The sequence below is a fragment of the Procambarus clarkii genome, chromosome 40, assembly GCF_040958095.1.
Source record: "Procambarus clarkii isolate CNS0578487 chromosome 40, FALCON_Pclarkii_2.0, whole genome shotgun sequence".
Lineage (NCBI taxonomy): Eukaryota > Metazoa > Arthropoda > Malacostraca > Decapoda > Cambaridae > Procambarus > Procambarus clarkii.
Window position 1 is genome coordinate 7631684 of NC_091189.1, and position 20555 is coordinate 7652238.

General features: G+C 45.2%; 1 long non-coding RNA gene across 1 annotated transcript in view; it reads left to right on the top strand.

The window, feature by feature from the left end:
• The first annotated feature begins 3399 nt into the window (after nucleotides 1-3399).
• LOC138372919 (uncharacterized) overlaps nucleotides 3400-20555 on the top strand; it is a 404620-nt gene continuing 387464 nt past the window's right edge. The window contains exon 1 of the long non-coding RNA XR_011230974.1: nucleotides 3400-3483. This is a non-coding gene — a long non-coding RNA (uncharacterized lncRNA). The remainder of the gene's footprint in view (nucleotides 3484-20555) is intronic.

Genomic DNA, 20555 nt, shown 5'->3' on the forward strand with positions numbered 1-20555 from the left:
CAGACGTCATTCTTGCCACAAATATCAACACAGACGTCATTCTTGCCACAAATATCAACACAGACGTCATTCTAGCATGTCGTACACGTCTGTGTACCACATACGTCGTTGTTTTGTATATAAAAACGACGTATTTGGTACTATACGTTGAATGACGTCCACCAACGTCATTTTCGCTACATACAGTCATAATTCGCGTCTCATTATAATCTAGATTATGTCATTGCAGCATATTATTATTATCTATTCAACTATGATAATAAAACTTGGCCATGCAGTAAAACATAATTTTCAGAGTGATCACGCTAAAAGGTAATCCTGCCTTGTTCCTGCTATAAACAGGCTAAGACTCAATTACCACTGTATTATTCCTGCCTTGGACTGGTTACAGTCCCCCTCCTTCACTGTACTCTTAGACCGAGACACGGGCAATGACTCCCCTACACTGAGAATGTTCCCACAACAACGCTAATTGCAAAAGCTTGTCAGTAGCAACACATGATCGGTTGCAGGACAGGGGGGCCAGTTTCAACACACTGGCTATTGTAAGGTATAGTCAAGTGCAACACATGACAAGTTTTATCACAGTTGCAATACAGAACCCAGTCGTGACACAACTGGTCCTGTTTTGCAACTGTATTACAGTAACACACTGAAAGATGCAACATACAGTTACTACACAGGATCACTTGAAACACGGCCAAGTTGCAACTCAATGTCAGTTGCAACAAAAGTGTCAGTTTTAGTGTCAAAAATCTTGCAACACAGAGATCATATGGAGAGCAGTGAGAGATGTTGTTCGACAAGCGGCTACAGACACGGGTCAAGCCGCGTGAGGCTCGTACCTGCAGGGTGGGGGGAGGGGGGTCATAAGCCAAATATCAATGCATACCAAATTTTTTGCTCTCAAATATAAAAGTCATGACATCAATCAGCATTCCATCTGACTCGCATAAATATACTGTCAAAAACTGAATTCAATTAAGCCCAACAAAGCCGAGCAAATACAGTGCGTCGTTGTGACGGATAGTTCGGTCAAGCTCTATCCCTCCTTTGGTGCGTCAGTCATCGATATCTATCCCTCCTTTGGTGCGTCAGTCATCGATATCTATCGCTCCTTTGGGGCGTCAGTCATCGATATCTATCCCTCCTTTGGTGCGTCAGTCATCGATATCTATCGCTCCTTTGGTGCGTCAGTCATCGATATCTATCGCTCCTTTGGTGCGTCAGTCATCGATATCTATCTATGCTTTGGTGAGTCAGTCATCGATATCTAACCCTCCTTTGGTGAGTCAGTCATCGATATCCACCTCTTCGTAAGAAAATATTAATCAAGGATCAAAAAATGATGAACATGACTGATTTTTGAAGATGTGATTACTAATCCACGGTACCGCTCTTACACCTTCGCGTGTCTCTTCAACGCTGTGCTGATACAGCTTATCAGCTGTAATATACAGGCATTAAAGGATATTATATTCAAAAGGATGTTTCCCGCTCCTCGGTGGTCCAACCACTTGGGCTGGACGGTAGAGCGACGATCTTGCCTCATGCAGGTCGGTGTTCAATCCCAAAATCACTTGAAAAAAAAGAGACGAATGTGGTCTATGCCTTCGCATGCCCACTTGGGGACTGTCAGCCCCAACGATCTCAATATAACGGCAAGACAAAAGCATTCCTTTCAAGGCGCCTAACAATACACACACACTGCCAGGCCCTATCAAGGAACATATAGTGTGTACGCATAACCAGACCATCACCAGAGATAGCTTCACAAACAACACCAAAATAATACAATAATCGACAGATACAACAACAACAGAAGACTGGACATCTGGGAGCCATTATACACCAAACAACCCAAGCCATCTATCAGCAGCCAACTGGCACCCAATTACACTCTGCCATCTTCGTGAACGCGACGAGACATACAAGTCTCCGTAGTCTCATTCATATATATGAATGAGATTGGGTGGTTATAAATAGGAGCTGCCTCGTGTGGGCCAATAGGCCTTCAGCAGTTACCTTTATTCTTATGTTCTTACAATATAGTGCCCCAGACATCATGCAAGCTGCAGATTGGTAAGTAGCAATGAACCTATTGGCCCTCGAGTGAGGTGTTTCACCTTCACTTCATCCTCGGCTATATATATATATATATACGGCAGCAGGAAACTCTGTAATCGGAACGAACACACTGCCCCGCTCCTGTGCCAGGTAAGTCCACTACGGGATCACCATAGCCCGTGCTACTTGGAACTTGTTCCGAGTAGCTGAATTTATAACAACTTTGTAACCTTTGTAACCCCGCGATAACAGCCACATCGTACGGACTGACAGTTTAAATGAACGCTCAGCACACAGTATGTCCTTTCATCACCCAAGATTACATTCATTCCAAAAAATCTACCACTTGCGGGCTATTCATGCCCGTGCCACCTATTGAGTGGCTTAATCTTCATCAATCACTTTGTAACCATTCGAACTCTTGTGCCTTTGACAATGTTAACAAGAATTAACGAAATGCATCTCTTAGCGCCAGGCCAAATAAAACTGTAAAAATGAACTCTGGAGAGTTAGTTAATTTTTCAACTTCCTTCTCAAGTGAAGAAAAACGCAAGGGAAATAGAGGAGACTCGCGCTAGAATCCCTGATCTCATCTTTCCTGTTACATGCAATAATATATGCTACAGGAAGGACTGCTACCAGAACCTTAGTGTGGCGATCCAGAGAGGAAATGCTCACGGCATCCATGGTTCCTGCCCGCCATCTGAGGAGCTGGAGGAGCTCTACAACTTGTGACAAGCAGCCTTGTACCCTGCATGTAACCAATGTTGTAACCCTTATTGTGTAATGATATTTTAAAATAAAGTTAGACATATATACACACATACCAAAAGAATAGAGGTGGTAGGAGAAGAAAATACCAAAGTGTTCAGTGAGGATCCACAAAGTCTTCTCTGAGTACTCTTTATTTTCTTCTCCGAGGCTATGGGTCCCTACACTTGCACCAGAGGTGGTGCCCCTTTTATATATATATATATATATATATATATATATAATGGTACACAGTTAAACTTCACAAACAAATAGTAAAATTCACACATGTTTCTAGCAACAGCTAAAAAAAAAATATCAGCAGCTCAGGAACAAAAAATATCCTGTAACGTTTGAAAGCGAATCACACTACAATAAATACAATTAGCTGGCTGCTTCACGCATACAAAAGAAAAATACAACCTCATTACAGCTTCAAAGAAAAGCAAGGATAAAATACCCCGAGAAAGGAGTCTTTATTTCCCCTAAAATCTGACCTAGTCTGGGCAGGCAGCATCGAGGCTCTGGCAGCCTCTGGCACCACCCCCCCAGACTCCGGGGTTGGCGCAGGGGAGGGAGGTCAGTGTTAGTCTGGCAGTGAGAGAGGGAGTGTGCCGCGGGCGTCGTGTCCTTAACCTTACACGGGAGTAGCCGGCCACTGCTCAGGTAACCATACAATCAGCCGCAGCGCCGCCACAAGGGCAGTGACGCATTTTTGCAACCGGACAACGCCCCGGGAAAAGTCCACTGGCTCGCCCCCCCTTTTTTTTAATAGCTTATCCGGCCGTCCAAGAGAGAGAATTGTGTTCGTGTGAAAGGGGGTTTTCCTCTCTGAAAAGCGAGGGAGGACTCGGCCCATCTCACGCTGCTTAGCGAATCTCTTCACGCTATCCCAGGACCATGTTAATACTCCAGGAATCCATATTTTCACCAAATATTTCTAAAAATACAAAATGTGAGGTGCCAGAACGGACGGCACAGGGCCATACGGCGCCACAGTGGTTTCCGATTCACGGGAGAGGTGGCTAGGGGGTGGCTAGGGGGGTGGCTAGGGGGTGGCTAGGGGGGTGGATGATCATTAGTGTTCTTTGCCTGTCCTGCATCCTATACCGCTTGGCTCATGTCTCCTACCCTCCATATCTATCCGCTCTATGTTCACCCTTACTCATACCCTATCACCCACCTGTCCCATCACCCACCTGCCCCATCACCCACCTGCCTCATCACCCACCTGCCCCATCACCCACCTGTCCCATCACCCACCTGCCCCATCCATCACCTGCTCCATCACCCACCTGCCCCATCACCCACCTGCCTCATCACCTACCTGCCCCATCACCCACCTGCCCCATCACTAACCTGCCCCATCCATCACCTGCCCCATCACCCACCTGCCCCATCCATCACCTGCCCCATCACCCACCTGCTCCATCACCCACCTGCCCCATCACCCACCTGCCTCATCACCCACCTGCCCCATCACCCACCTGCCCCATCACCCACCTGCCCCATCACCCACCTGCCCCATCCATCACCTGCCCCATCACCCACCTGCTCCATCACCCACCTGCCCCATCACCCACCTGCCTCATCACCCACCTGCCCCATCACCCATCTGCCTCATCACCCACCTGCCCCATCACCCACCTGCCCCATCACCCACCTGCTCCATCACCCACCTGCCCCATCACCCATTTGCCCCATCACCCCACCTGCCCCATCACCCACCTGCCCCATCACCCACCTGTCTCATCACCCACCTGCCCTATCACCCACCTGCCCCATCACCCACTTGCCCCATCCATCACCTGCCCCATCACCCACCTGCCTCATCACCTACCTGTCCAATCACCCACCTGCCCCACCACCCACCTGCCCCATCACCCCACCTGCCCCATCACCCACCTGCCCCATCACCCACCTGCCCCATCAATCACCTGCTTCATCACCCACCTGTCCCATCACCCACCTGTCCCATCCATCACCTGCCCCATCACCCACCTGCCCCATCACCCCACCTGCCCCATCCATCACCTGCCCCATCACCCACCTGCCCCATCACCCACCTGCCCCATCACCCACCTGCCCCATCACCCACCTGCCCCATCACCCACCTGTCCCATCACCCACTTGCCCCATCACCCACCTGCCCCATCACCCCCACCTGCCCCATCACCCACCTGCCCCATCACCCACCTGCCCCATCACCCACCTGCCCCATCACCCCCACCTGCCCCATCACCCACCTGTCCCATCACCCACCTGTCCCATCACCCACCTGCCCCATCACCCACCTGCCCCATCACTCACCTGCCCCATCACCCCCAGCTGCCCCATCACTCACCTGCCCCATCACCCCCACATGCCCCATCACCCACCTGTCCCATCCATCACCTGCCCCATCACCCACCTGCCCCATTACCCACCTGCCCCATCACCCCACCTGCCCCATCCATCACCTGCCCCATCACCCACCTGCCCCATCACCCACCTGCCCCATCACCCCACCTGCCCCATCCATCACCTGCCCCATCACCCACCTGCCCCATCACCCACCTGCCCCATCACCCACCTGTCCCGGACATCACCCTGTGACCCTGGCAACATGTCTGTAACACGCTGTGTCTCCCTGTGTCTGTGTCGAGGTGTATGTGTCACTATGTATGTGTCGCTGTGTATGTGTCTCTGTGCGTGTGTGTGTGTATGTCGTTGTATTCACCTGGTTGTGCCTGCTATGGGTTGAGCTCTGGCTCTTTCGGCCTGCCTCTCAACTGTCAATCAATCAACGGATTTCTCCCCCCCCCCCCACCCCACACACACTTCCAGGAAGCACCCCGTAGCAGCTATCTAACTCCCTGGTACCTATTTACTTCTAGGTGAACAGGCGCATCAGGGTGAAAGAAACTCTGTTCATTTGTTTCCGCCATCGCCGGGGATCGATCCCCGGTCCCATAGGATTACGAGTTCCGAGCGCTGTCGGCTGGGGGCCAGATATGGGCCACTGTGTGTGTGTGTCACTGTGTATCAGGTATATGTGTCACTATGTATGTGTAAAAAGAGGTGCATATGTATTTACTATTTGTGCCTGAAGGATAGAGCTGCTAGCTCTTGGACCCCGCCTTTTTAACCGTCGGTTGTCTAATGTACTGACTCCCGACCTGTTTTTCTTCTCTCTTATTTACTACATATTTCTCTCACACACACACACACACACACACACACACAAACACACACACACACACACACACACACACACACACACACACACAAACACACACACACACACTGTGCGTGTATAAACTAGCCATGTCTCCCATGCTAATGAAAATGAGAGTGGTATTTGGGTTGAACCAGCGAGCCTGACAAATGGTGTTGTATTGTTATGTTGGCTAATTGTTCTTTTTCCTTCATTAAACAAGAGTAATTATGTCTTCCTGGCCTTCACTCGTCTCCGCTAAGGCTATGTGTTTCCTCCCAGTCAGCCGGCTGACCCGAGGCGCTCCCCAATATGAGCGGTTCCGTATCTGTATGTGTGTAATCACATGTATGTGTGTAATCACATGTATGTGTGTAATCACATGTATGTGTGTATTTATATATGTAGTCACAGAATTGTCATCAGCTTGTTAGGTTTTTATGGCCGAAATTGAGCTCGTGGTCCTGTACTTACCTAGTTGTGCTTGCGGGGGTTGAGCTCTGGCTCTTTGGTCCCGCCTCTCAACTGTCAATCAACTAATGTACAGGTTCCTGAGTCTACTAGGTTCTATTATATCTACATTTGAAACTGTGTATGGAGACAGCCTCCACCACATCACTGCATAATGCATTCCATTCATTAACTACTCTGACACTGAAAAAATTGCTTCTAATGTCTCTGTGGCTCATTTGGGTACTCAATTTCCACCTGTGTCCCCTTGTTCGCGTACCACCCATGCTAAACTGTCTTTTTCTACCCTGTCAATTCCCCTGAGAATTTTATATCTGGTAATCATACCTTCCTTAACTCTTCTGTCTTCCAGTGACGTGAGGCTCAATTCGTGTAGTCTTTCCTCGTAACTCATACCTCGTAGTTCTGGGACTAGTCTTGAGGTAGACCTTTTAACCTTCTCCTACATCGTCCTTTGCTTGGTTAGATACGGACTGCGCGCTGAAGCCGCATACTCCAGAACTGGTCTGACATATGTCATTCGCAAGGTCCTCAATGATTCCTTACACATATTTCTAAAGACAGTTATGTTAGCCAATCTCACATACGCCGCTGATGATATCCTTTTTATGTGGGATTCAGGAGAAAGGTTCGGGTGTGATATCAACCCTTAAATCCTTCTCTCTGTCCATTTCATCAGAGATTTTATCTCCAATTTGAAAGCAAAAGCAAGAGAGAGAGAAGCTTGTATCCGGCTTCTTGATCTCAAACCTAGTTTTGTATTACATTGCATTTATTAGAGTTAAACTCTAGTTGCCTTGTAAATCACCTAACCTATTGAGGCCGATACATAGAAAACGTCAATATTAAGGTGCTCTAATTTGGACTAATGCGATGCGTTTTTAACGAATTGGTCAATTCCTCTAAAAATGTGACGTGTTCCGTAAGCGAACAAGGCTGGATAAACTACCAACACACCATAGCTCACCATTTTTACGGGGCTCACCATAGCCCGTGCTACATAGACATTTCGTTCTGAGTAGGTATATCTAAAACAACAACAACAACAAGCACACGCAGTTCTGGCACATTTGAGTAACAAACAGCACAGTTAAAATAATTCGATCCCGGTGGGTCCCAGTGGTTGGGATCTGTTCTTTCATTCCATCTTCATATCCCAGCTCCTTGTCCTCATATGTCAGGTCTTTGTCCTCATATCCCAGCTCCTTGTCCTCATATCCCTGCTCCTTGTCCTCATATTCCAGCTCCTTGTCCTCATACCCCAGCTCCTTGTCCTCATATCCCAGCTCCTTGTCCTCATATCCCAGCTCCTTGTCCTCATATCCCAGCTCCTTGTCCTCATATCCCAGCTCCTTGTCCTCATATCCCAGCTCCTTGTCCTCATATCCCAGCTCCTTGTCCTCATATCCCAGCTCCTTGTCCTCATATCCCAGCTCCTTGTCCTCGTATCCCAGCTCCTTGTCCTCATATCCCAGCTCCTTGTCCTCGTATCCCAGCTCCTTGTCCTCATATCCCAGCTCCTTGTCCTCATATCCCAGCTCCTTGTCCTCATATCCCAGCTCCTTGTCCTCATATCCCAGCTCCTTGTCCTCATATCCCAGCTCCTTGTCCTCATATCCCAGCTCCTTGTCCTCATATCCCAGCTCCTTGTCCTCATATCCCAGCTCCTTGTCCTCATATCCCAGCTCCTTGTCCTCATACCCCAGCTCCTTGTCCTCATATCCCAGCTCCTTGTCCTCATATCCCAGCTCCTTGTCCTCATATCCCAGCCCTTGTCCTATACCAGCTCCTTGTCCTCATATCCCAGCTCCTTGTCCTCATATCCCAGCTCCTTGTCCTTATATCCCAGCTCCTTGTCCTCATATCCCAGCTCCTTGTCCTCATATCCCAGCTCCTTGTCCTCATATCCCAGCTCCTTGTCCTCATATCCCAGCTCCTTGTCCTCATATCCCAGCTCCTTGTCCTCATATCCCAGCTCCTTGTCCTCATATCCCAGCTGGGTTAATAGACTTGTCTCATGATAATTACCTTCGCGTCCCAACAGTCATTAATACTCAAGGAAGAAGTTCTTTACGTTCAGTGATGATTAAAGGCAGAGAGAACTACCAGTAAAGAGGAGTACTTGTAGGGGGGGATAGCCCGTAGGATTACTACTAATAGAGGAACTACCAGTTAGAGGGCTACCAGAAAGGGGGACTACCTATAGGCGGACTACCTGTAGAGGAAATTCCAGTAAGGGGACTACTTGTAGACGGGACTACCTGTAGAGGAAATTCCAGTAAGGGGACTACCTGTAGAGGGGACTACCTGTAGAGGAAATTCCAGTAAGGGGACTACCTGTAGAGGAAATTCCAGTAAGGAGACTACCTGTAGAGAAAATTCCAGTAAGGGGACTACCTGTAGAGGGGACTACCTGTAGAGGGGACTACCTGTAGAGGAAATTCCAGTAAGGGGGACTACCTGTAGAGGAAATTCCAGTAAGGGGACTACCTGTAGAGGAAATTCCAGTAAGGGGACTACCTGTAGAGGGGACTACCTGTAGAGGAAATTCCAGTAAAGGGGACTACCTGTAGAGAAAATTCCAGTAAGGGGACTACCTGTAGAGGGGACTACCTGTAGAGGAAATTCCAGTAAGGGGACTACCTGTAGAGGAAATTCCAGTAAGGGGGACTACCTGTAGAGGAAATTCCAGTAAGGAGACTACCTGTAGAGGAAATTCCAGTAAGGGGACTACCTGTAGAGGGGACTACCTGTAGAGGAAATTCCAGTAAGGGGGACTACCTGTAGAGGAAATTCCAGTAAGGAGACTACCTGTAGAGGAAATTCCAGTAAGGAGACTACCTGTAGAGGAAATTCCAGTAAGGGGACTACCTGTAGAGGAAATTCCAGTAAGGGGACTACCTGTAGAGGAAATTCCAGTAAGGGGACTACCTGTAGAGGAAATTCCAGTAAGAGGACTACCTGTAGAGGAAATTCCAGTAAGGAGACTACCTGTAGAGGAAATTCCAGTAAGGGGACTACCTGTAGAGGAAATTCCAGTAAGAGGACTACCTGTAGAGGAACTATTAGTGAGAGGGGGGGGGGGCTACCAATAAGAGATCTTGGGGGATTACATGTAAAGGTTGCGACATCCGGAGACTTTGCAATTGCTACACCAACAAAGAATGGGAAAACTTGCGGGACCGAAACAAAACTTCAAATTTTCAAAGCACGAAAATGTGTACAGGTTCCTGGCCACAAGTGTGAGATGTGCCGGGTTGTAATTAATACACGGGCCTGGTTGGGGCGGGCCGCTGCTGCCACAAACAGCCTGGCTGATCAACACAAAACTAGGCACTGTGCTCAAGGGACAGCGGTAGGTGTAGGGCTCTTTTCAAAACCTATTGCGGTCATGCAGATATCAGTTGCATATTGATACCGCATCCCATGTTAGGCTAAGTTTCTCAAATTGTCGTCTAAGCTTCTCAAGTTGTCGTCTAAGTTTCTCAAGTTGTCGTCTAAGGTTCTCAAATTGTCGTCTAAGGTTCTCAAATAGTCGTTTAAGTTTTTCGAATTGTCGTCTAAGGTTCTTAAATTGTCGTCTAAGCGTCTCAAATTGTCGTCTAAGGTTCTCAAATTGTCGTCTAAGGTTTTCAAATTGTCGTCTAAGGTTCTCAAATTGTCGTCTAAGCTTCTCAAATTGTCGTCTAAGCTTCTTAAACTGTAGTCTAATTTAAATTGTCGTCAGAGTTTCTCAAACTGTCGTCACAATTTCTTAAACTGTAGTATTAAGTTCAAACTATAGTCTTAAAGTTAAACTCGTCTAAGTTTTCAGACTATTATCTACATTTCTCAAATTGCAGTTAAAGTTTCTTAAACTGTCGTCAAACTATCTCAAATTGTCGTCAAAGTTTCCCAAACTGTTGTCAAAGTTTCTCAGATTGTCGTCTAAATTTCTCAAACTGTCGTTTAAATGTTTCAAAGTGTCTGCTGAACAATGTCATCGAATGGTTCACTTACACTACTGGCAGTTTATGAATAGTTTTTTTGTCTTTATAATTATTAAGGACGGAGTATTATTTTATTATTATGCACCCTATACCCATCCCGTGGACAGAGTATTTTGAGCACCAAAATGTATATTTTATTATTTATTTATTTTATATAATAAACCCATAGAGCTTCGTATGAACCTCTATGAGTTTATAGAATAACAAGAAGCTTAATAATCCCTTGAGCATTATTTCTGTAACCTCACAGCATAGCATTATACGTAATTAGGAAAGAAAATCACCAAATGAAAATAATCACCAAATGAAAATAATCACCAAATGAAAATAATCACCAAATGAAAGAAAATCACCAAATGAAAATAATCACCAAATGAAAGAAAATCACCAAATGAAAATAATCACCAAATGAAAGAAAATCACCAAATGAAAATAATCACCAAATGAAAGAAAATCACCAAATACTGATCAGTTTGTTAGGACAGGCAGGACAAACACAACAAATTTGCCTATTCAATTAGAGATCCAGCCAACTACAAAAATAAACACAATAAATTCGAACGATGCTAAACCAAGAACGAAATACGGCTGCACTTGGCAATACATTGTGAAACTCGGGAAATTACTAGAATTGGGATAGTCAGTTCTTAAATGAGAAGCAAATTTCCCAAAATTTAACGTTAAGCTTATGATCGGATTTCCAGAAATGTTATATTATAAGGCTGGACCAGACAAGCCTTAACACCTGTACCACAGGATGTCTATATTATATATCTGTCAATATATATATATATATATATATATATATATATATATATATATATATATATATATATATATATATATGTGTGTGTGTGTGTGTGTGTGTGTGTGTGTGTGTGTGTGTGTGTGTGTGTGTGTGTGTGTGTGTGTGTGTGTGTGTGTGTGTGTGTGTGTGTGTGCGTGTGTATCCACAACACCACACTACACGTACATAACATCCACAACAGCACCATACCACACTTTTTCATGCACCTTATCTACTCATCTTCACGCACCTTATCTACCCATCTTCACGCACCTTATCTACCCCCATCTTTACCACCTTACCTATACATCTTGGTATATCTTTCCTCCTCCGGCGCGCATATTCACTACACCCTCTACATTTGTACCAATAACACTAAACCATCCCAATATACTTCAGTCAATCTGTCGAGTTACTCAACTTTGTTCTCCAGATTTCCTTTACATTTTCTCTTGTACACCAAACAGAGAAAAGATTTGAAGATTAAGTTTCGTCTATAATGCCACTGTGAAACCCAGAGGAGACATTTAAGAGTTATATAATGGGAAATTGTGAGGTGAGGATGAGGTGTGAGGGAAGAGGTGAAGTATGAGGTTGATGCGATAAGTAGAAGCGAAGGTTTGGCAAGAAGGGTAAGTAATTCTCAGATTTCTAACCTTCTTGACATTAATGGGGTTGAAGTTGATGGTTGAAGACATCGTCTCCTTGTGTTATATTCTTGTCTGATGATGAGTTGAGCATCCCTGAAGCTTATGACGCAATGATTGATGGAGCTATCAACGTGATGAGTTGAGCATCCCTGAAGCTCATGACGCAATGATTGATGGAGCTATCAACGTGATGAGTTGAGCATCCTCGAAGCTCATGACGCAATGATTGATGGAGCTATCAACGTGATGAGTTGAGCATCCCCGAAGCTCATGACGCAAGCGTTGATGGAGGTATCAACGTGATGAGTTGAGCATCCCTAAAGCTCATGACGCAATGATTGATGGAGCTATCAACGCAACAGGCATACTTATGTTTATATTAGCAAACATTCGTATTTTAGTTCCTGGATGTTTCCCCAACGTCTATTTTGTGACCTACTACGACGTGTCGTGCACATCCCCGCCATAATTATGTTTCTGTTTCGAACTAGATGTCTGTAGTGAATGTACTGTGCACAACTCTTAAGACTTCTAAAATATTCCTGCTACATGGGAAGGAGACAATATAAGTAATGTTTAGTAGTGTTGTCGGTCTTGCTCAGATAATATGGTTTTGGTTCCGAGTTGTGTTAGTGTTGCTGGTCCTCAATGTTCGCTTGTATTACAGAGCGCACCGTGAGATGTGTGTCCAATCACGGTTCTCTCCAATCACAGTATCTCCATTCCTGCCCAATCCACCCTCTGGACACTGGAAATTTGTCTCAGCTTGCTCGTTTACACTGCTCTTAAATCTTAATTTTTGGTCAATGCTCGTGCCACGCTTGAAGGACACAGCCGTATACAGAGATGAGGAACTAACCTACGTATCAGGTCGTATCTGGTAGTTTCATGTCGTCCTATCTAATGCTTCCCTCTCAGGTCTATCCTCACATGAGCTCAGGCTCTTCTCGGGGAGGAAATCCACTCACGGGAATCGATTGAGAACGACTACATAATTAGTGCTGTTATCTACTCTGTATCCATGGTTAGGTTAGGTTAAGGTTACTTTTGATTAAAGTTTGGTTAGGTTAGGTTTCATTACGTTTGGTTACATTAATACAGTGTAATATGGATGGTAATGTGAAATATTGGAATTAAAAAACTATTTGAGTGTACCTGAGAATTCCATTTACCGAAACCCCAATTCTGCAAAGAAAATATTTTCAGCATATTCGTTTTATATTTTAAACCAACGATTTATAATACAATACAATTAGTACCTGAGAATAATCTCTGTTCTGGACAAAGGTTCACTTGCCAGTTTACATGCAGACTATTACTGGAACCGTAATATGCTTTTTCCTACCACCATAAATATCTTACTAAATGTCCAGGTGATTTTTTTTTTTGGGGGGGGGGGTCCTGATGGTAATGGGATTGCTCTGAGGCAACCTGCTCTCGCACAATATAGTACATATATGACATATTGCTTGTAGTCACTATTTGGCTGATTAATAAGTACATATGTGGTATATGCCAAGTTATATTTTGTTTTTAAGGTACAAACTCTTCTTATAGATTTGCTAAACACCAGTTTTCATATTAGGAATTTCTTTTTCAGTTTTATTAAACAATAGAGATTTTATACATTATTTGACAATATCCTGAGTTAATTTACAATTTAATTAAATATTTTGGTTTTGTTTTATTATTTTTATAAAACTGTAATATCAATATAGGTATAGGTTAAGTAATAATTATAATTAAGAAGCAATAAGATGTTTATCTTAACATACTAAGAAGGTTAGGTTAGGTCGGTGTTTTCTATTAATCTTTTCAAGGTAAACTAAAATATTCACAATAAATTAGTATGTCACATATGCACTTATTAATAAGCCAATATTGACTATAAGCAAGTGCGAGAACGGGTTGTTTGAGGACGGGCTCCTCCGTCCTCCTCCTCCCCTCTCTTCACTACCACGTCACTACCTCCTACACAGTCCTCTGGTAATCACCTTTCGCGTGAAAAGTTTTAACTAATCAAAATCCGTCTGAATAATTCTCCGCTAAGAATGACATCATATTACAAGACAACATTTAATACTCGTGTAATTACTATCATAACTAATTACAACAAATCCACGGGAGCCCCGATGAGGGATCGAACCTATGTGCGAACCTAACCTAACCTAGGTAACGATAGGTGACCTAACCTAACCTAACCATCTAACCTAACACTCATTATACTCTCACGCTTGTCTGTTTCCCGCATACGTGCTCATCATGATCATTATAACCGAACACCGATACGGGCAAACACCGGCAAACAGAACACCAAGACAAGCAAACATCTATGTGATCAAGCAATATAATGAAACGCCTATACAAACAAACAAGCACCTTTACCCCCCGCCTCAAGGCGTAAACAGTCACGTAAATAAATACACAAACACATATGCAACCAAACATTCGCACATTCATCCGAACACTAATTAAATCATTTTCTATAACCAAATATATACAACATTATGTACTGCACAACTAAATATCAATACAACCATACACATATACCCTAATACCTCGGCCTATACAGTTATACATATATAAACAAAACACCTATACACCAAGATATATATATATATATATATATATATATATATATATATATATATATATATATATATATATATATATATATATATATATATATATATATGCAATCAAATATATATACATATAAATACCAATAAAATTGATTAAAGTGATTTAATCCCAAATATAACGACTCTACCAGGGGTCAACAACATTAACATTTTCATGTGAAGAGAAATTGATGTCTCCTCCCACTCTCTCCCTCCCTCACTCTCACACTATCTCTCCCTCCCTCACTCTCACATTATCTCTCCCTCTCTCCCTCACTCTCACCCCATCTCTCCCTCCCTCCCTCACTCTCACCCCATCTCTCCCTCCCTCCCTCACTCTCACCCCATCTCTCCCTCCCTCCCTCACTCTCGCCCCATCTTTCCATCCCTCACAGCTCTCATCTGATGAGACAGCGGCGATTCATTTTAAACTTTTGTGCAGAATTTATGAGCTAGCGAGCCACACCTTGGGATTAGCGACCCTCGCTGTGTAGGTTAGTACACTCTGTGTGTGCGTGATATGTGCATAACTTACACACCCACACCCACACACACACACACACACACACACACACACACACACACACACACACACACACACACACACACATATATACACCAGTTGATTGACAGTTGAGAGGTGCGACCAAAGAGCCAGAGCTCAACCCCCCGCAAACACAACTAGGTAAGTACACACACTCACATATACACACACACAGAATCAGAGAGAGAAAGACTTGGGGGTTGATATCACGCCAGACCTGTCCTCTGAAGCCCATATCAAGAGGATAACATCAGCGGCATATGCCCGGTTGGCCAATATAAGAACGACCATTCGAAACTTGTGTAAGGAATCATTCAGAACTTTGTATATCACATATGTCAGACCAATCATGGAGTGTGCGGCTCCAGCATGGAGTCCATATCTAGTCAAGCATAAGATTAAACTAGAAAAGGTTCAGAGGTTTGCCACCAGACTAGTACCCGAACTGAGGGATATGAGCTACGAGAAGAGACTACGGGAATTAAACCTCATGTCACTGGAAGACAGAAGAGTTAGAGGGGGACATGATCACCACATACAAGATTCTCAAAGGAATTGATTGGGTAGATAAAGACAGACAATTTAACACAAGGGGCACACGCACTAGGGGACACAGGTGGAAATTGAGTGCCCAAATGAGCCATAGAGACATTAGAAAGAATTTTTTCAGTGTCAGAATAGTAGACAAATGCAATACATTAGGAAGTGATGTGGTGGAGACTGACTCCATACACAATGAACTCGGGTTGTGTATTCACCTAGTTGCATTCACCTAGTTGTGCTTGCGGGGGTTGAGCTCTGCTCTTTCGGCCCGCCTCTCAACGGTCAATCAACTGTTACTAACTAATAATTTTTTCCTCCCACACCACACACACACACACACACACCAGGAAGCAGCCCGTGACAGCTGACTAACTCCCAGATACCTATTTACTGCTAGGTAACAGGGGCATTAGGGTGAAAGAAACTCTGCCCATTGTTTCTCGCCGGCGCCCGGAATCGAACCCGGGACCAAAGGATCACGCGAACAGCGTGCTATCCGCTCAGCCACCGGCCCCCACGTGAGTGTGTGTGTGTGTGTGTGTGTGTGTGTGTGTGTGTGTGTGTGTGTGTGTGTGTGTTTGTGTTTGAGAGAAATATATGTAGTAGACATAACTGAGGAAAAATAGATTGGTTTGAAAAGCGGGGTCCAAGAGCTAATAGCTCGATTCTGCAGGCAAATATTAATTACACACACCTGGGGCCTCGCGGCTGAGTGAACAGCGCTCTGGGTTCGTTGTCCTAAGGGCCAGGATTAGCTTCAAGGCCGAGGATGAAACAAATGGACATAGTTTCTTTCATCTGAAGCACCTGTTCACCTAGCAGTAAATAGGTACCTGGGAGTTAGACAGCTGGATAGGATAGAAGCAGCATCTTGATTCAATCCCCGCTCTACTCCAGTGACTTTCTCATATTGATCTATCAGGCTGTTGTGACTTCCTTGTGTATGTGAATAATAACAATACTCATCATGTTGATCAGACGACACACTAGAAGGTGAAGGGACGACGACGTTTCGGTCCGTCCTCGACCATTCTCAAGTCGATTGTATCGATCTCAATACTCATCATTATCGTCATCACACAGCACACTGACTCATCAGTTGGGCTCATACTCGGGCCCCACATGCCTCACACTTCCTTCAAGCATGTGCGCGCTTGGGAAATTAAACAAATATATTTGTCTCTGGTGAGTTTTAATTCCAGATCTTGGGTCCCGCCTCACAACTTTTAATTGGCTTGTGTGCGTGTTCCTGAGACCGTTGGGTTATTTCATCTACTTTTACATTTTTGTTTAGAGTCTACCCCCCTCCCAACCCCCCCCCCTCACCCCCTACAACCACCCCCCACAACCACCACCACTTCATAGCTCATTCAACTTCTCCGTGACCATGATACATACGTCTCCATGTGTCCCCTCGTCTGTATTCCGCCCTTATCAAATAGCCTGTCCTTGTCTATATTGTTCATTTTCCTTGAATATGTTGTATGTCGTGATCATTTCTTCTATTAAATCGTTTTCAGTGACGTGCAATTCCGCTAATATTTTCCAATAACATTTTTGTATCTCCGTTTTATGCTTGACGAGGAGATGGGCCGTAAGCTCAGCATGGCACACTAAAGGAGCCTCATCTAGGCTTCAGCACGGCCCTATTCGCACGGTCCGTGGACCCAGTACCGACCCAAGTCCGTACTGGGTTCACGTACTGACTACTTCACTCGACGACCTCTTTAAGTGAAGTCACTAACTAACCTGTTGATCAGCAAACTCTCCTACGACCCAAACTACCAGTACACAGTCTTGAGTTTTTTTTGTTTTTAACTACAAACTTCTAAAACAAAACTTGTACTGGTGGGGGTTTCCCATGCTGGAGCTCCGTATTCCAGAGCTCCGTATTCCAGAGCTCCGTATTCCAGAGTTCGTATGTAAACTTAACCTTTGTGGTGTACTAAGTTATTAATGACTCCGTGTTTTAGAGTTCTGAATACAACCCTTACATAACCCGGTCTTGCATGTGCTGCTGGCGATGTCCGCTTCATGTGTGTGTGTGTCTCAGGAGATACATCTGGTGTGTGTGCTGCCTAGCCCCCCCCCCCGATCTTTTACTTAGCCTGTTTCCAAAACACTTTACTTCCAATCTAGTTACACCGCCACAATGGTACCCCTAATCTCAACCTATTCTGCAGGGGCCCCCACTGTTCAGCACCTAGGGCTGATCTGATTGGGCAACATTCCTTCCAAGTGCTATATATATATATATATAGCTTGGCGGTTTCCCCTGATAATTACCTTACCTTGTTCGCCCAACCAGCACACAGCCACCAACTGGGCCACCAACACACAGCAACAGCACTCAAACAACTATAAAAGTTGAACTCCTAATTCTCTTCACCTGTATACGACAAAGGCCTGAAAAGGGCCACTAAATCTAACTACCAAATGCGTAGCTGTAACAGTGGAGCGTATATCCTGGTTTTAGTGCACAAAGTTCTCTCATATCACGCCGCGGTGAAATCCCAGAGAAGTTTATCTCTCGACCCAGACCCACCAGTATATTTTTTTGTTCCTTATGATCCCTCCACAATGCGATATAATAGTGTGTGTGTGTGTGTGTGTGTGTGTGTGTGTGTGTGTGTGTGTGTGTGTGTGTGTGTGTGTGTGTGTATGCCGCAGGTAGAAATATATATTAACAGCAGTACGGAGATAAATATATTTTCGTGAAGAGAAAAGAAAAACAAATATGATACCAAATAGCCATAATATCCCTCGCACTCACCAAACAGACCAAACCACACACGCAGGAAGCAACACTGCGGCGTCCTAGATGCCTGGCGGTCAACAGTTAAAGGATTAGAAGAACAGCCAGCTTTTTATTCTCCTGTGAGAGTTTAGACTTAATTAAGCATGTTAACCCAAGGCCAGGAGAGTTTTAGGGGACAGACGACGACACAAGAGGCGAGTCTATATGAGTCCATATGAGTCTATATATGAGTCTATATGAGTCCATGCTCACGAGGGAGACAATAACAGCACCACAAGCTGGACCAATTTTCTTTAAATGTCTTCTAGTCCCTTATTAGCGAGTACACAGTATGTTTACATCTATAGCGATCACTGAGTCATTCTCAAATAATTTTCATGTTCTCGGTCAATTAAGCGTAGCTAGGGTACACGAGTGTCTGCAGGTTATGACACACTGTTTACTCCTCATTCATGTCTAATACCATCTCCCCCATCATGTTTAATGGGGTGCCGGTGGCTGAGCGGACAGAACACTGGACGCGTGATCATGTGGTCTCGGGTTCGATCCCGGGCGCCGGCGAGAAACAATGGGTAGAGTTTCTTTTACCTTGATGCGCCTGTTACCTAGCAGTAAATAGGTACCTAGGAGTGAGTCAGCTGTCACGGGCTGCTTCCTGGGGGTGGAGGCCTGGTCGAGGACCGGGCCGCGGGGACACTAGGCCCCCGAAATTATCTCAAGATAACCTCAAGATATAGACATCTGAACTTGACTTTATTTACTAAACCCAAATTCCTGTCCTTCTTTGTCTCAAGCACAGACATGCCGTTAGTCATCTAGTACGCCACAGTATTGCAGCTTCGGGCTCACCATAGCCCGTGCTACTTGGAACTCATTGTTCCAGGTAGCGAATCTTAAACAACAACAACAAGCCACAGTATTGCTTCTTGCATGTGTACTCACCTAGTTATGCTCGTGAGAGTTAAGCTCTGGCTCTTTGGGCCCGCCTCTCAACTGTCAATCAATCAACTGATTTTTCCCCCCCATACACACACCCCCAGGAAGCAGCCCATACCAGCTGCCTAACTCCCAGGTACCTATTTACTACTAGGTAAACAGGGCCATCAGGGTGATACTAAGAAACTCTACCCATTTGTTTCCGCCTCCGCCGGGAATCGAACCCCGGGCTATTAGGACTACGACCCCCGAGCATTATCCACTCAGCCCCGAGGCTTTGTGCGTATATGTGTGTGTGTGTGTGTATGTGCGTGCGTACGTGATATGTATATAATAAATATGATGTAGAAAAATTGATTCGGGAAGCAGTTCATTAGGCAACCGAATTTCAGAGAGGCGAAGTCCAAGAGCTAAGAGCTCTATCCTGCAGCCACAAATAGTAAATACACACGCACCCACCCACATACAACATACCACATGAGTATGCGTTCATGTCTGACATGTTTCCCCGCAAGAAGTGTGTCATAAAGGTATCGATCCTGTCATAATCCTGTGTGTCATAAAGGATCGATCCTGGGTTCGATCCCAGGCTTCATACATTGTATCATAGTCCCGGAGAGAAGATACGATGCCCGGAGTGGCCCAGAATGGGGGGGTATGGAAGGGGGGGGGGGGGCGGTGGTTACGGTGGGATAGGGGGGGGGACATGATGACGTCGTTGTGACATCACATTAGGGAGCCGGTCGGCCGAGCGGACAGCACGCTGGACTTGTTTGTGATCCTGGGTTCGATCCCAGGCGCCGGCGAGAAACAATGGGCAGAGTTTCATTCACCCTATGCCCCTGTTACCTAACAGTAAAATAGGTACCTGGGTGTTAGTCAGCTGTCACGGGCTGCTTCCTGGGGGTGGAGGCCTGGTCGAGGACCGGGGCCGCGGGGACACTAAAAAGCCCCGAAATCATCTCAAGATAACCTCAAGATAACCTCACATACCTCGTCCAGATCATATGTAAAACTATTTATTTATCTTATTTTCGCTGGGTTAGTTTAAACTGGGTTAGGCTAGGCTACTTTAGGTTGGGTTAGGTTTGGGTAGTTTAGGGTGCGTTAGGTTTGGGTTGTTTAGGGTGCGTTAGGTTTGTTTAAAAAGAGTAGCGATGACGTAGGTAAGGTACATATCCTTTTCTCAGGTCTTGGACCCTACTCCACCAGATAAGTCACCCCTCCCATGTACGCTGTAAAC